Raw genomic sequence first — 18,421 nt, forward strand, 5'->3', positions numbered from 1 at the left:
TTTTCATTTAGGTACCAAGGGCAGCATTAATTGGTCACGTTTTGAAAAATTTAATTTCTAAAGATGATGCAGGTTGATGTAGGGTGCTTTAAAAACTTTTCCATCTAATACAACTGCTGGAAAAGTCCCTAGCATGGCGACAGACATATACCCATGCCCAGAGTGCCACAGCTGCAATAATGTACGGATCCCTGGTGTTGTTCCTTGTTGTCATGGGCGAACACAGATCATGCATCTGCACCATGACATAGGCCTGTTTAGTGGATTTGTGTATTGTTGGACCCAGAGGGGCATACAAAGTGCCACTCTCATAATGGTGAAAGGCTACTGCCTATTACCAAGATTTAAGCAGCACAAGCACAGTGGTGGCAGCATACGTGTAGTGATAAATAGGAGTGAACAGGCCTGAGTGGTGTGACTGGAGTGAGTGCCACAGGATAACTCATATAAAGTTCTGCTGCTGTGTGCTTATCTCACTTTTGGCCTACATTAAGTTACTATGTAGTGCTGTGCAGTGTGTATGTATTATATGCATGTGCTAAGTGTTTGTGTGCCTGTGAATGGTGAACACACAGATGATACTGGCTTCCATTTTAGGAGAGGCAGGGCATTACTGGAGGGGCATTAGGAGGTAGAGGCATGGCCCCAGACAGATTGTGAATTACTCCATTGATGTGAGCTGCGTGTGACACATACTGGAGGAAGGAGAGCCAGGTTGTCCTGCACACTTCAGAAAGAGGTCACTGGAAAAGGGCCTGGACACATCGCAGGAAGGAGATGGGGCTGATAAGGGAATCATTACGAATAGGGCCAAGTCCCTGGCTTAACCATTTATTACACATATCACTGTGGCTGATATCCAAATGTGAATCTCTCATCATTAACATGGCCTGTGTTGTGGAACTACCAGATTTGTAGTGGCTCCTGAATGTCACCTATACTGAATGGGGAATAACCACTATTGCTAGTTAGAGGAACATGGGACTCAGGGGATTGCCAATTAAATACTAGAGCCCTGACCTCGGGGAGCTGTGTGTACTGTTAGTGTATGCCCTATTTCACTTGTGGTCATATATAAATACTCCTTTTGTCATAAAAGAAAGTATTTGACTGGATAAGTAAACCAGGTCTTTGAACGTCAGGAGTAAAAGGCCTCAACCTCCCATGGTTGGGCCACAGTACCTCTAACTTGCCTCATGGGCCCCTGAAATATGTTCTAACAATATACTTCCAATGATCTTTTTTTCATGAAATACAAAGAATAGTCTTGAAATTACATGTATCACAAGTATCGCAAGCAATGTTTCCCTGCAAGGATATGCAATGTACAAGCGTCATGTGAGATGTCAGCAGGAGACTGATACGATTAGAACATGTCTGTCACTGATATATTTTCTACTCAAAACAGTCATTTGCAGGCAACAATCATGCAAAACTTGGTATATTACGAATTGGTGAATTGTAGTACAACAGCTGCTCCTATGTCAGATTGAAGAATGCAGGGAGCAACTCATCCTCTTCTGCTGCTTTAGTAGTAGTGTCATATTACTTTGGCCATCTGTAAGCCTCCAAGTTTTCTCCAATATTCCCATTCCACAGTCTTTTACTGGTATCTATTTTATCATTCTCTTATCTCAACTAGTAACCTGTTATATATTTATTTCTAAAGTACGGGTATTTACCAGGTATGGTTTCTTGTATTGAAGGATTATAACCTAAACAAGCAATAATATTATTTTTCGCCTGCTATTCCATCACTGCTTATGTTGTACAGGATAGTATATCTGAAGCTATAGTTCATAAGGCTATTCAACATCCTAGAGAAATAAAGGAAATATACAGCACAAAAACTGAGACAAAATGTATTTTACAGGCACAAAATTCTTAGGTGACTTTCAGTATTCTTCTGAGATATATTGTGACGAATGTTATCACCATAGGGAGGAAAGGAATTTCTTTTTCAATTTAAATAAGGTAACATTCAAAAATATAGTAAGATATACCCAGCAGGAAGATGCAGACATTCTGCCTTTGTGTTGAATTAAAGGGCCCATTAGGATGGGCAATGTTTAAATATAGGTGAGAATTATAAATATTTTATGCAGAAAAGGAAATTTGTTTTTAAGACTGGAGAGCAAACAGTGAAATGCAATACTTTGCTGTTTGCCATGGAGGAAGGAATTTACATGGGGGGTAGAAAGTTTTGTTCTTGATGCTTCTTTAATTTAGCATGTACTTAGTATTAGGCATGTGTGAAGTTTAAATTATGCTGGTGTAATGGTGTAAGTTTGTGATTTTCACGTTATGCAAAATTCATAAAACTCCGCCATTAAGGTACTTCACGTATGTTTGCACCATTCACTGTAAAAATGCACTGCAAATGGGCAATTTGAAATAAAACTTTCTGGAAAATGCACGGGGCAACAGAATCCAATCAACTACTGTTGGTGTTGCTTTTGTCTTTTTTGCACTATTTATTAGCGCCTTATGTGTGTTTACTGAGAAAATTCAAATGAGGATGGATGTTGTGCTAAAATATAGCCTAAATGAAAGATTTGCATTTCATATGAATACACAAAGGTTTGCAAATTGTGCTGACATTTCACATGATTATGGAAAAGCAAATTGCAGGAATTTGCACACTGGCACTGAACATGCATTTAGTGTTTTTGTAAAACACCCCAAAAAAATATAGGTAAAATACATATATATATATATATATATATATATATATATATATATATATATATATGTGTGTGTGTGTGTGTGTGTATATATATATGTATATTCACTGAAAAAACCATAGGTTATAGACCATATATAGTTAGGGATTAGCATTTAAAAAACCTTATTTTACTCACACAAAACCATTGAAATTCCATATATAGTTAGTTGCAATAACTATATATCGCGCACCCGCAATCCACTGCTGATGATGTCACATATTACATCATTCATGACATGGTCAGTGACATCACTGATGACATCACTGATGACATCTCAAATGACATCACTGATGACATCATCCAGTGACTGTGTGTTTCTGTAAAGTTTAAATATGTTTTACATATTGAAGAATGAGTAGATGTAGAAGTGTCTGGATGAAGGATTTAGTAGGTGCGTGACTGACTGTATGAGTGAGTGATTAAATGTGTCTCACTGAGTGCATGGGTTAGTGACTAAACTGTCTTAATTTGTGCATCATTATGTCTGTTGTTCTGTAAACTGCTGCATGTGCTGGTCAGTAGCTATATGAGTAACTATATGGGTTATTGATTGATTGCCCAAGTATTTGTATGGGAGACTGAGTGTGTGTGGCTGGCTGGGAGGTGTGTGACTCTGTGCAGATCAATGTGTACTTGTATCAATGATTGTATAAGAGAGTAAGTATGTGTTAGTATATGTTTCAAAATGTAAGGTGCTCTATGTTTAACTGTATAGATTAGAAAATGGAAGTGTGATTGATTATTTACAGGACTGACTAGGTGTGTGAGTAACTCCATGGATGAGTGACAGAGTGTGAGAGTCTGTATAGGTGTATGAGTGCATATGATAGTGTTGTAAAGATGAGTGATTGTATGTATGAATGATTGTATGGGTAAATGAGTGAATGTGTGTGTAAACATAGGAATCACTGAGTGCGTATGTAGTAACTAGTATTGGTGTGTCAATGGTTTCAAAAATTATACTCTGTATTTAACACTGGGTGTAACAGAGATTATATTAAAGTGTGAGGAGATGCATTGTATTGTCACATGAATGATATCATCAGTGATGTGGTCATTGATGTCAAATGAGATGTCATCAGTGATGTCATCAGTGATGTCATTTGAGATGTCATCAGTGATGTCATTTGAGATGTCATCAGTGATGTCATTTGAGATGTCATCAGTGATGTCATCAGTGATGTCACTGACCATGTCATGAATGATGTAATATGTGACATCATCAGCAGTGGATTGCGGGTGCGCGATATATAGTTAGTGCAACTAACTATATATGGAATTTCAATGGTTTTGTGTGAGTAAAATAAGGTTTTTTAAATGCTAATCCCTAACTATATATGGTCTATAACCTATGGTTTTTTCAGTGAATTTTCAAGGTTTTTTAAATGCTAATTCCTAACTAAGGGGTCGATTAGGATCGCGGACAGACTTGAGTCCGTCCGCGACCCCTGAGGAGGAGGGAACGTCCGCATGGGCTGCGGCGTTCCCTCCGATCTGATATGGATGTGACCGCCAGGGTGGCGGTCACATCCTCTATCTCTAACATTGCGGCGGGTGCAGCTTCAAGCTGCACCCGCCCCAATGTAAAAAATGCATGCACAGCATTTGCGTGCACAAAGCGGCAGGCACCGCGCGGTGCCTGCTGCATTGTGCACGCAAATGGTACCCCCCATGTGCACCCACCACCACCCCTTCACCCAGGGGGCCCGCAACGGGCCCCCGAAGTGAAGGTCCGTATGCTTTTCCATGGCGGCAATGCCGCCGTGGAAAAGCATATTTACACACACATCATAATATGGCGGACGGTGTCTCATAGACACCGCCTGCCATGTTATAGCTTTTCCGCCGCGGTCTGAAGCCGACCGCGGCGGAAAAGCGGCGGACGGATTTCCAGACCCACCAGCCATCCTAATTTGGCGGTGGGTCTTTGGAGTCTCCGCCGCGGTTTTTCCGCATCCTCCAGGCCGGCGGACACTTCCGCCGGCCCGGAGGATGCGGAAAAACCGCCATCCTAATCGGCCCCTATATATGGTCTCTAACCTATGGTTTTTTTCAGTGAATTTCAATGGTTTTTTAATAGCAAATATCATAAGCTGTCGAATGTCAAGTACGTGGTAAGTAAAAACATTTTCGTGTTTATGCACACTGATCTGCTTTGAATGCTGCGCCCCCCCTCCCCCTCATTTCTATTAGGAGTACTCTCTCTTTGCAGATAGTGAAGGGTAGTTAACGCAGGCCTTTGCCCCCGTTGTAATCCGTCGTGCCTGCTTCTCTCTCCATTTGATTGATTGTTATCCAAGCATTTACTGTTTTAGAATTGGTTCTCTTTGGTTCATTCTCTATTTACAAACAAGCACAGAGTCGCAATACTCTGTTTAGTCTTTGCAGATAGCGAAAAATCGTGTAAAAAAACAAAAGGAATCGAGCAAAATCAGTAGGCCACTAATGGGATCTCTTTTTGACCTCGCTAAAATAGAAACATTAGGAACAACCCCTCATGAGAAATACGAAACTAGTGAGATGAACTGAGCTCCACACCATGATGGCTGCAAGACAGCTCGGCTCCGCCACCCACCCCGCCCAAAATAACGATAAACTCTATTCAAATATATACAACACACCAGCAAAGTAACAGGGTAAAACATTTTATTAAACAACTATTTACATAACTATTTTATACTTTTTGTTGCCCGATCCGGCTAGCTCAATCGATCGAGCATGAAACTCATGCACTCTGATGGTTCAAAGTTTTGAGGAGTGCTTGTAACACTGTCTGAAGCCTATTTGCACTTACTTCAGCTTCACTATTCTCAAAGTAAAGTGGGGGCTGATTGAGGACGTGACTGCATTTGTGAACAATGTAATGCGGTGCCACCCTGAACCGCTTGACGGAGGCCCCCGAGGGACGGTGTGATGGCGCGGACTCGGAGGGGGCGCTTGGCTCCGGCTCCCTCCCCAAGTCGTGTTCTCCTGGTGTAGCCTGAGATCGCCCCCGACATAGGTGGCCGGCTCCCGGGATGAAGCGGAACTTTTTGCCTTTTGGTAACTCTTCCATTCTTGACCTTGTCCCACAATCCGTTTCACCTAAAGACACGCTGTAGTGGGGCGGCCCTTTACCATTTCAGTTGCCATTCCGCCCGCTTTTGCTACACTGTGCCTCTTCCGCTATTCAGCTGTTTACCGCCCGCTCTTTCGACTACAGCGTCTCGCTCACCATGTAGTTGAGTTGCTCCCGCTCTTGCGGTGCAGCGATAGCCGGCTGCCACAGTACTCTCAAAATGGCGGCCAGCTCTTCAGATTTGGACGTGGTCCACTAAAATTGCCCTGCGACACCTTGGAACTCGGACGCTTGTCTGCTAGAGATTGGGCTCCATTCTCGAAAGCGTCCCCTCAGCCTTGAAGATTCTACAAAAGTCTTGGGGGCCCCCGACTCCCGCAGGCTTCCGGTGGGGAGCGGCTAGCATTATTGCTCGTCGAATGGCCACGACGGAGCTACGAAATGGTGGTGCTCTCATGCTAACGCCAGCTTCAGTCTGAAACATCCAGAAACACTGTAGACTACCAATTCGATCAGTTCCGGTAGCGCCCCAACGTGACCCGGTAGAGAAGAACTAGCCCTCCCCTCTTTCACTGATGGTTCTTGTTGCCTGTCCCTTCTGTTGTCATTTAACAGAACTATTTAGCCTGCTGAAAGGGGTTGTGTTCAGACCGCTGGTTGGTGGAGATATTTTGACTATATTCTGGACCTGCGTTGTCGCGTAATGCGTCATATGACGCGCCGCGTTAGCGCATCCGGAAGTGATCCGGGGCGCAACGCGCAGCGCGTAACGTAAGCATAACAGGTCATGTGACTTGTTAATAAAACTTTTCAATGGTTCATTTTACTTTTCTTATTCTAATGATGAAAGGCTTGGTCATATGACCTAAAAATTACGCTTTTTATTACTTTCGAACATTATTTTTTCTTAAATATATGTTATAATGTTCCAGGCTAATGTACTTTCCCGGAAAATTTACAACTGTCCTGCAAGTAAAATATATTCCTTTTTCAAGAAAAAGGGCGTTTCTTCGTCCCATGACGGAGCCGTTGAGCAAAAGAGGGTCGGCCTGCTGTCTTAGTCGCCGATACGCCTGAATATGAGATTCTTATCGATCACTTTATGTTGCAGGAGTAGAAAACACAACAGCCCTTGACCATTTATCTTTACTGCGTTCCTGCGTATTATACCTTTTACCCTTCATGTAATTGGTCTGCTTTATTTCACTTGCCTTTTACTGATTCTAAAACAGTGACTATTATTAAAAACTTTACCAATGTATATACTACTACCATGTTTTCTTTTAAAAACCTTTATTGTGAAAATGTCATTATACAAATACGGGCCTATAACCACGTGGGCCGGCCACGGAGCAAACTGTAATCGTATATGATGAGTAGACATTTACACTGTAGAGGAACGTAACGGGCGGGCCATTAGGTTGCAAGAACTAAAGTGTCTAACAGTTGCGGAATCGGTGGACGTACATTTTATAATTAAAATACGACAGGGCCAGTTACAATAAAATTATCTAGATATACATTTGCGGGCAAGTACCATGGGTGACGTTAATTCGAACTTTCAATAGTACAGTAATCAATAACACATCAGAACTTAATATCAATAGGGATATCGAAATATTCAATCTATTCTCGTCCCCGCCCGCCATGTGCTTCAAAACTGCATACGTATCTCGTGATATCAAGGTTGTGCAACCAGTACACAACAAGGAGTTACGACTCCCATTTATTCCGGCGCCATTTTGGGCGAGGACGGGCAGGTCCAGGATAAGAATCACCTGAAACTCAACCCCGATAAGACAGAAACACTCCTCATCTCAAACAAAGAAGATAACCCTCAAATCACCGAGTGGCTAAAGTCGATCGATGCTCTCAAGGGTAACCTCACGCTAGCCGACTCCGTTAAATCCCTGGGCTTCACCTTAGACCCTAAACTAACCCTGTCAAATCACATTAAGAACTCGGCGAAAAGCGCTTTCTTCAACCTCAGACTTTTGAACAAAATTAAACCTTACATTCCCAACAAGGACCTCAAACTAGCCACGCAATCTCTAGTTCTATCAAGACTGGACTATGGGAACTCAATCCTAACAGGCATCCCCAAATCCCACCTGGCTCCACTAAAAACAACACTTCACGCGGCAGCAAGAATGATCACAGGCTGCAAAAAATATGATCACATCTCCCCGGCTCTCAAAGAACTCGAATGGCTCCCTGTGGAAATGCGAAGTACCTTCAGAACGGCCTGCCTAACCCACAAGGCCCTCCACACCGGCAAACCGGAATACCTGGCTAACAAGCTCAAAAAAGCAGGCCAAGCCAGAAACTTGAGAAGCTCTAATTCCCTGCTGCTCATCCTACCAAAAACCAGAAGGAAGAGAACTGCGGATTGCTCTTTCTCAGGAAATGCCCCCAAAATATGGAACGCCATCCCCCCGCACATCAGAACTCTACCGTCCTATGCAGAATTCAAGAGACAACTTAAATCCTTGTGCCTGATCCGCTCCCTTGGTTATGGATAACTTGGAGCTGCAAACGTCTCAGAATCCATGCGTTATTGTTGAATCCAGTACTGAGAAGCCCTGCTGTCCGAACTATTCTTCTTTCCAAATTGTCTGTCGCCGATTGCTTTTATTGGGTTTGTTTCATGTTGTTCTCTTTTTCATGCCCACTACTGTGAAGCGCTCTGATACCTTCGGGTCTTGTTAGCGCTATAGAAAACTTCTAAATAAATAAATAAATAAATAAATAAATAGTCAAAATGTCTCTACCAACCATCGACTATGATGATGTTCATATGCTGTATTTATTAGAGTAACACTCATCTGTCCACATGAAATTAATTTGCCACAATCTAAACATGTCATTTTAATCTTTCCAAAGTTCTTCAAAATATTTGGGACCGTTTCTCTTGCCTCTGATGCTGTCAGTGCCACTTCTTTGATGAATGTACTGGCAGGTCGGGGGTTCTCCTCCAAATCTCTCTTTTATGCAGCACTATAATTAATCGGTGCCACCTCTCCATATGACGATGCATGGTATAGTTACCATAACTATATTTTTTTTCGGTTCCTCTGGAGAGTACATCTTGGCAGATGAAGAGTGTAACGTACCGGGCATTTACCTTTTTTTGCATGTAGAGGAAAGGAAAAAAAATTCGAGCGTCCGAGTTCTAAGGTGTCCCAGGGCCATTTTAGTGGACCAGGCCCAAATCCAAAGAACAGGCCGCCATTTTGAGAGTCCTCTTGCAGCCGCCTGTCGCTGTAGCATCAAGAGCGGCCGAAACTCAGCTGAATGGCAACTGAAACGGTAAAGGGGCGCCCCACTACAGCAGACGAGCCTCCACCTAGGAAGGCCCGTTCACGCCGCTTCCCCCCCCCCCCCTTCGGGCACCCCACGCCGTTATTCGGAGCAGGATTGTACGATGGCCACACCAGTACGGCAACTTGCTAGACACCACCTCGGTGCCTACCGAATCTCAGCGCCTTGTGGTGTCTTCTATTCAGAAAACATTGTTGTGCTGCCTTCGACCTATTCGCCGCAAGTGCGCACGCAACTCAGCTGCATAGCTTGCTAGACACCACCTCGGTGCTAACCGAATCTCAGCGCCTTGTGGTGTCTTCTATTCCAAAAATATTGTTGCGCTGCCTTTGGCCCCATTCGCACATCGGTCCGCTACTGACGCCATCTCACAGGCCAACGGGGCGCCCCACGCTGACTTTCAGCATTGTAGAATGGCCACACCAGTGCGGCAACTTGCTAGACACCACCTCGGTGCCATCCGGATCTTGGCATCTCAGCGCCTTGTGGTGTCTTCTATTCAGAAAATATTGTTGCGCTGCCTTTGGCCCCATTCGCACATCGGTCCGCTACTGCCGCCATCTCACAGGCCAACGGGGCACCCCACGCCGACTTTCAGCATTGTAGGATGGCCACACCAGTGCGACAACTTGCTAGACACCACCTCGGTGCCATCCGGATCTTGGCATCTCAGCGCCTTGTGGTGTCTTCTATTCCGAAAATATTGTTGCGCTGCCTTTGGCCCCATTCGCACATCGGTCCGCTACTGACGCCATCTCACAGGCCAACGGGGCGCCCCACGCCGACTTTCAGCATTGTAGGATGGCCACACCAGTGCGGCAACTTGCTAGACACCACCTCGGTGCCATCCGGATCTTGGCATCTCAGCGCCTTGTGGTGTCTTCTAGTCAGAAAATATTGTTGCGCTGCCTTTGGCCCCATTCGCACATCGGTCCGCTGCTGCCGCCATCTCACAGGCCAACGGGGCGCCCCACGCCGACTTTCAGCATTGTAGGATGGCCACACCAGTGCGACAACTTGCTGGACACCACCTCGGTGCCATCCGGATCTTGGCGCGTTGTGCTGCCTTCGGCCTATTCGCACATCGGTCCGCTACTGACGCCGCCTCACGTGCCAACGGATTTTCTACGCTTTTTATACCCTATGCCGCATAACAGGTCATGTGACTTGTTTAAAAAACTTTTCATTGGTTCATTTTACTTTTGGTTTCCTAATGATGGAAGGCTTGATCATATGACCTAAAAATAACACTTTTCATTGGATGAAAACTATTTTTTTTTCCCAAACGATGAAAGCCCCACCTTGTTTCTGGATGTTTCAGACTGAAGCTGGTGTCAGCATGAAAGCACCACCATCTCGTGGCTCCGTCGTGGTCATTCCGCGAGCAATCATGGCAGCCGCTCCCCACCGGAAGCCTGCAGGAGTTGGGGGCCCCCAAGACTTTTGTAGAATCCTCAAGGCGGAGGGGACGCTTTCGAGAATGGGGTCCAAGACCTAGCAGACAAGCGTCCGATTTCCAAGGTGTCCCAGTGCCATTTCAGTGGACCAGGCCCAAAAAGGAAAGAGCCGGCCGCCATTTTGCGAGTCCTGTGACAGCCGCCTATCGCTGCACCGCAAGAGTGGGCGCAACTCAGCTGAATTGCGGATTTTGACACAGTGGACCAAAAGCGGACGGAATGGCAACTGAAACGGTAAAGGGGCGCCCCACTACAGCAGACGAGGCTCCACCTGGGGAGGCCCGTTCACGCCGCCTCCCCCCCCCCTCCGGGGCGCCCCACGCCGTTATTCGGAGGGCGGCAACTCAGCTGAATTGCGGATTTTGACACAGTGGACCAAAAGGGGACGGAATGGCAACTGAAACGGTAAAGGGGCGCCCCACTACAGCAGACGAGGCTCCACCTGGGGAGGCCCGTTCACGCCGCCTCCCCCCCCCCCCGGGGCGCCCCACGCCGTTATTCGGAGGGCGGCAACTTACTGGACATCACCTTGGTGCCATCGTTCTGCTGCCTTGGAACTATTCGCACAACAGACCGCTACTGATGACCCACCCCCCGCGACGCCCCACGCCGGATACCGAAATCAGTGCGGCACCCAGGCAACATCACCTGGGTGCCGTCCAGAAATCTGGACGTTGTGCTGCCTTGGGACTATTCGCACAACCGACCGCTACTTCCTTCTTTTTCCCTAAAAATGTTTAAATGTTTATACTGTTTTTGTTTTGTTGTATATATTTATAAGTTATTAAAGTTTTATAATCCTACTACTTTGTTGGAGTGCTATATATTTTTAATGTGACACATAATTGTAAAAACTTTGATGTACAAAAAGTCATCCCTGGAATCTTCCGCTTCAGGCTCGGTCCCCTCCCCAATCACAATACAGGATGGTTTTCAGATAGTAGGAACGCGTGTGGTGTGACGGATCTCATCGGGTGTGGGCCTTGATCTACTATAACTCCTTTGAAGAGGGGTGATTCTTTACAACTGGGGCCATAAAGTACATCTGCAGGGCTAGCTGATAGCCTGGGACCGGCCTGGACAATCGGACACAGAGGAAGAGGAGTGTCAGGGGGTGCGGTAGTGAATAGGACGAAAGGGAGGTGTCGGGCGGGCACAGGGTGTGATTCTCAGGGAAGAGCAGCGCAGATGGGGGGAGGTTTATTGCCCATGCATAAGACAGAGAGCGGGGGTGACCAGTGCCTGGGGGAGATGCTTGCGAGGGTGGGGAGCCATGCTAAGGATCGACAGCGTGCAGAGAGTGGGTCTGGTCAAGTCATCTAAAATGGCTGCCGTGCACGACAAAAGTGTGGCATTTGAAAAAAGGCAAAATGGCGCAGACAATGTTTTTCAACACTTCCTGATTTCCTTCAAATCGAACGTTAACAGACGTTGGGGCATATTACCAAAGTTAAGCGATATTTATCCCTAACGATGCTTAGCAACGAATTTTTTACCGCTAAGCATCGTCAGAAATTATCGCAGATAAACCTTGCTATTATCAAGGTTTATCGCAAATGCGATAAAAAACGGCCGCAATGCATTAATATCGCTGAAAAGTCAGCGATATTCATGCATTACCGAGCTAATGCTCTTAGCCATGTTATCCACCTCCCATTGGATAACATGGCTAAGAACTGCTCAGGGCAGGTGTTACTTTTTGGAGATATTCGCGCTTAGCGCGAATATCTCCAAAAGTTGGTAATAGGAGATAGCGATGTTAGCGACTGTTTCCAGTCGCTAACATCTTGGCATGCCCACTTTGCATGTCATTAGTGATAAATATCACTGACATGCAAAGTGGGGCCCAAGATGGTCGCTATCTCCTACTAGCGGTCGCTAACTGGTGTTAGCGACAGCTAGGTAATACGGAGATAATTTTATCTCCGCTTTCTTGGCTTTTAAAGCCAAAAAAGCGGAGATAAACCCCCTTGATAATATGCCCCGTTATCTCTCCCACACTACCGGTCCCCCTGGGCTTAAACGCCGAGATGGTAGGGACTGCATCCCGTGAAGATAGGCCGAGACGTCACTCAGCAGAAAAAAAAGTTAAAAAAAAGTCTATAAACATACAATAAGTTAAAAGTCAATCATTCTTCATTCCTTGTAGTACGCTCCCCAGTCCGCTTCCCGTTACGCTAACCGGGCGCACCCCACCTGCCCCGCGGAGCCCTTTTAAAGCCTCCACATCAAACCTATGGGGTCAGGGAGGATCTACTATGCCCCCTTATGGTCATTTGCCCCTTCGCTTTGGCCGTCTCTTGTCTCTCGATCCTACCGAGAGACAAGATGGCGGCCGCTACGGACTGTTTGGAATGTTTACAGACGCCGGAGAACCAATCAGCTTCGCTTCACAAAGCTCCGTAACGCGAAAAGTACGCGAACTGGAGCGCTGCCCGTTCCGCTGTTACAGATATATATCTTTTTTTGAACGTTAATTTCTCAAAATCCACTGGAGCACATATATTGAGACCTAGCAAAGGCACATCGGGCTACCAGTCCCTAATATTTTGCCAAGTTTCGTGCAAATCCATTCAGCCGTTCGGGCTAAAAGTGAGGCCAACCGCCCTATGGAAAACTCAATGTTAAAAACACGTTTTGGGACCCCCCTTTTTTCTCAGCCCCCCCTTGACAAACCCCCCCCGAATGTTCAGTGGCTGCTCAGAAACAAAATGTTCCATTTTCCTGAAAATTTCAGCCAATTCCGTCCACAAACGCCAACGTTATTAGACATAGAATTTTCAAAAATCCCATAGAGAAAAAATCCTAACTATATATACCTACTGGCGACCGCCAGTAGGTAATATATATATATATATATATATATATATATATATATATATATATACAGAGAGAGAGAGAGAGAGAATTAGGATATATATGTATTTACTGAAAAATACAAAGGTGAAGGTGATGTTATAGTTAGGAGAAAATGACAGTGACAACGTAATGTTTTGAGCTAAAACAAAATAACAAAAAAATTCACCAAATTCAGTTGGAATATTTTGTGCCCCTCCTTGCACTACTTATGACCTTACATATTGCATCACTCATGACTTATTCTATGACATCTTTTATGACATCACTGATAACCTCTGAAATGACATAATTTATGACATACTTTAATTATAGGGGGGGGGGTGGCTACCCCCTCCCCATGTCTTAACGGGCCCCATGGGACACCATTCCCCAGGGCCAAATATTTTTTTTATTATAGATGGGGAGTGGGAGTGCATAGCTACCCCTCCCCAAGCTCGATTGGGCCCTGACACCCCATACCCTGATGTCATCTTTTAAATATAGGGGAGGGAACGTGTGGCCATCGTAAAGTCCAAATGGGCTCCGGGCACCACATCCCTGGCATCATATTTTAATTAAGAGGAGCATGCCCCCCTTACCAAGCGTTAAAAGGCCCAGGTACCCCATTCCCCAGGGCCAATTACTTGTTTTGATACAGGAGGGGCATATATAGTCCCCCTCCCCAAGCTCAAAAGACCCAGAGGAGTCCACCTCCCTGGGCTGATTACCATAATAAAGGAGGAAGGGCCCCCCCTCCATGAGCCTATTATGCTCCAGGAACCACACTGCCTGGGCCTTTATTATTTATAGATGGGTGCTCCACTCCTATGCTGTGGATGGGAAAAAAGAGCAGTTGTTTTTGAAGAACTGTGATGGACTGGACAATGTACCTACCTTAGTGCTAACTGTGTTAAGGTATATACATTGCCCAGCCCCTCACATTGCACTTCAACGCAGCTTCTGTAGAAGGGAAGTAAGTTTGCAGCACCTGTCTGCTGGGTCCAACTGGCAGGCAGGTGCCAGATTCAAGCTCCCCTGCTGGGGAAGTTCCTCTGAAGTGCACTGCCAGGGCCTGGCAGCCATTGTAACTAACTTCATGTCATTACTATTAATTTAATTACAGTGGTTAGCCCCTCACAATGCCGGACGTCAAGGAATTACACGTTCCTTCCATTTCTCAAAGCCTGGAATGAGGAATTATTGATTTGTAGGGTATTTCTCCTTCATTCCTCCCTTTTTCCAATCCACGGAAGGTAGATCCGGGAACGACAATATTACTCACACTTTCACAACCCCTCTCTGCATATTGGAAAAAGGGCGCTTCGATCATCCCACACTGCACAGTCACACGTATTTGCATGGGGAAGTTAATTGAGTCTAAACCCTGCTGAAAGTATTTGAGGAGCTTTCATGGAAATAATTGACTGCTCATGTAGCTATATTCCCATTATATTGAGAATTTTGGACACATATGGTTTCTGTTTAGGTTAAATGTACTGTATAAAATAGTCTATTATTAGTTTCTTTCAGGGTGAATGCAAAGGCTCAGTTTATATAGAATGAACTGCTGGCATCGAGCAGACTAGTTGAAGCTGTATCTCTTTCAATGTTATTCAGACAGATCCTTCTATTTATACAATACAGTTAAACAAAGTTCTAAGACAGTCATTTAACTCAGAACTGTAATTGTCTATAAAATCAGCTGAAAGCTATGTTTCATCAAATCAGTCGTATTCTTTCTATAAACAATTTTTGAAATACAATATGTTTACAGGCACAAAAATCAACACAAGGAGTCTTAATCTGAACGGCGGATTTCTGAGTCGTAAAATGTTCTACTAAGCTTTTTTTTACCATAGAGATGTATACATTCATGTTTTAGTGTATTAGCTATCTTAGCAAAAAAAGACAAGATAAGAAAGAGGTCAAATACAAGCCGTGTCTCGCAGATTATTCCTACATTAGGCTGATTGAACAAATATAATGAATTAATCAAATGCTTATAAAAAAAAATTGAAAATTCTGAGTGATGGTTTATTTTAAGTATTTTTTCTTTTTTAATTCGAATGATCTGGTCAGAAACTAATTTATTTGGGTGGAACTGTCGGCCACGGAAGGTGAATTTCTATCAAGTAATTCAATTATTCAGGAGGCACTAACTTAATGACTGCATTTATTTCCGAATAATGTCTCTAAAATTAATACGTTCCGATTATTTCCACTTACGAATTATCGGGTTTTACAAATTAGGTATTTTTGTTTATTACATATAATTTAGAATTATACTTTTATCATGAATAAAAAAGCATATAGAACGAATTGATTCTTGAACAACGCATACATTTTTCAATATGACAACGTTCTGTAAAATAAAATTACAGTTAATTTCTTATAAAAACATTTGAACATTTTATTAATTTCGTTGTAATGTCCATAGTTTCCCCCAGGTAAAGTCTGCACAAGCGTTTTCCTCAATATAAGGGCAATGAACCTACTTTTTTGGTGGATCACACTACAGCGCATCAACAAATGCCATACTCCTTCTTCCTTTGTAAGGCACAGCTGATGCCATCTTTCATCCCATCGGAAATCTGTTCAGCCACACTTAGGGGGTCATTAGGATGGCGGAAGGATATAATCATATTTGGGACCTCCCGCCTACAAGACAGTGGTACCACAGGGCAAATTAGGATGCGAGCGCCAGTGTAGCGGTCGCATTACCCATGTTTTTTATTGTGGTGGGTGCTGCGCTCTGCAGGATCCGCCCCAAGAAAAAACAGACACATCACACATATCCCTGCACTACATGGCAGGCACCATGCGATGCCTACCACATGATGTAGGGCTATGTAGGGTGGCACCATAGGTGCCCCAGGGCCTTTTTCCCTGATCCAGGAGGATAGGGGCCCGCTACGGGCCCCCAAATCCATTTGCGCCTGCCGTTTTGCTGCGGGTTAACTGCCACAGAATGACCAGCTGAAAGGGACTACAGGGTGGTCCGACAGGCGGTCGGATAAAGACCACCTGTTGTTACTGTGGCGGTCTGTGTTTTCCGACTGCCACCCATCCTAAAGCCATTATAATATGGCGGACGGAGATCCCTGTTCTGATGGCCGATGGACCTCCACCAACAGCCTGTCGGTGGCAGTCCCTCGGCCACCGTAATGAGGCCCTTAGTCTTTCAGGAAGATACAATTTCACACTTTACACAGCGTGCATAGGAAGCGCTTGGAGCAGTTCAGTCTTACTTCTAAACATGTTTGGGTTAATAGAATTTAATTTGTTTTCATCTTGATTCTAGTCCTATTAACAGAATATCCAACTGGGCAGCTCACCTGTTCGCTCACACCGTTTTCGGCCTCTTAAATTAATTTTTTTCAATGTAAGAAGCCGTCTCCCACCAACCAACACAATCTCATGTGTCCACAGTTCACTCAATTTCATATTATTTTCTTTAACTTTCTCCCATCATCTGTATTCATATCTTGCTTCAGGTAGCCAAGTAATATCCCTTCTTCAAGTTTTGTATCTCTGGCTATCAAATAGCCATAAAACCAACGTACAGTAAAGCAGACAAAGGCGATCCACTTGGATGATCTTCTGTGACCCAATGCTATCTTTTTGAAGGTGCCACTGATCGAAAATTATGCAACCTACATTTTAATAGGGGTCATGTTTCACTCACACTTTGTGTAACTGTAGTTCTGGCTGCTTCTTGCTTGCATACCCCACTATATTTCGTCTGCTCCTGTTTTACTGTTAGCACTTCTTTTTATTTGCTCTCTATGTACCTTAAGTTTATGCTGTTGCGCTTACACTGTAAAGTGCTAGTTCTCATGCTCGTTCACTAACTCGGGGAAATACTGTGCACCTACTCTCTCTACCTTTGCCACTCCCTACTATAGCCACCTCAGAACCTTACGTCCTCACATCCCTCTGTCTATCGGATTCTTGGGGCTGCCGAGGCCTGGAATAAACTTCCGCTCAGGCTTAGACAATCCCAGGACCTGATGGTGTTCAGGAGAGAGCTCAAAACCTGGCTCTTTACCCACTAAGCCCATCTACTCATTCCAGCACCAGCAGTCAGCGCCAGGACACCTCCGGGTAACAGAGCGCTCTATAAATGTGAAAATAAATAAATAAATAAATAAATTCTTCTTTTATATAATGTTGATACATATGTTTATTTACGCTTTATGTAACTCTGCCACTTGCTGCTATTTGGTCTACATATCCCATTGTATACTGTTTGCCATTTTTACCATTACTATATATTTCTATCTAGTCTCAATGCGCCTCATGTTATTGTTGTACTTACTCTGGAAAGTGCTCTGATACCTTCGAGTCTAGTTTGCGCCATATAAAACTCACAAATAAATATATTAATACATATTAGTAACATAACCTCTTAGGTTGTGTATTGTGTATTCAATCAAAGCAGCTCACCAAACTTCCCAAAGGGAACAAACGTACAATCAATCACATTTCAGCTACGGAAGAACATATATAAATATGACCACTTACTCTTGACATTATGCGGACTGTGGAATATTGTAAAATATGTCAAAATTAGCCAGAAATATTTCAAGAATAAGACCACTAACAGGCAGACGTTGTAATGTTAAGTATAAGGACAAATAAGTTCATGCCAATTATTTGTCTGGTTGATATATCTAGTAAATAAACCAATAGGCCAGAGCTCATAATTCTTATTATCTTGGCCCAAAAATGTACATCCCCTATAAGTAGTCCAACTACCCATAAAACTCTTGTGTTGGTGTGGAACTCTGACAGAGACCTGTATTTCTCTCACTAGCCTTCAGTCTTGGAGCATGCAAGGAGGTGTACGCTATGCGCGTGCTGGGTGTTTTGTTTCCTGTGGTGACGGCAACGGGTTGCTGACATGTCTAGTTAGGGTTCTTTAATACTGTCTGGCACAGTATAAATACAGTGTTTTCTTAGCATCCAGTTGCAGCAGTTATTTCTGACAACCTGTGATGATGACTTCAATTAGACCTCAC

General features: G+C 44.2%; 1 protein-coding gene across 1 annotated transcript in view; it reads left to right on the top strand.

Annotated features, from left to right (window-relative positions):
- Nucleotides 1–18,421, top strand: part of TRABD2B (TraB domain containing 2B) — a 628,641-nt gene that overhangs the window by 598,388 nt on the left and 11,832 nt on the right. The window lies entirely within an intron of this gene.

Source organism: Lissotriton helveticus, chromosome 1_2, assembly GCF_964261635.1.
Source record: "Lissotriton helveticus chromosome 1_2, aLisHel1.1, whole genome shotgun sequence".
Taxonomy (NCBI): Eukaryota; Metazoa; Chordata; class Amphibia; order Caudata; family Salamandridae; genus Lissotriton; species Lissotriton helveticus.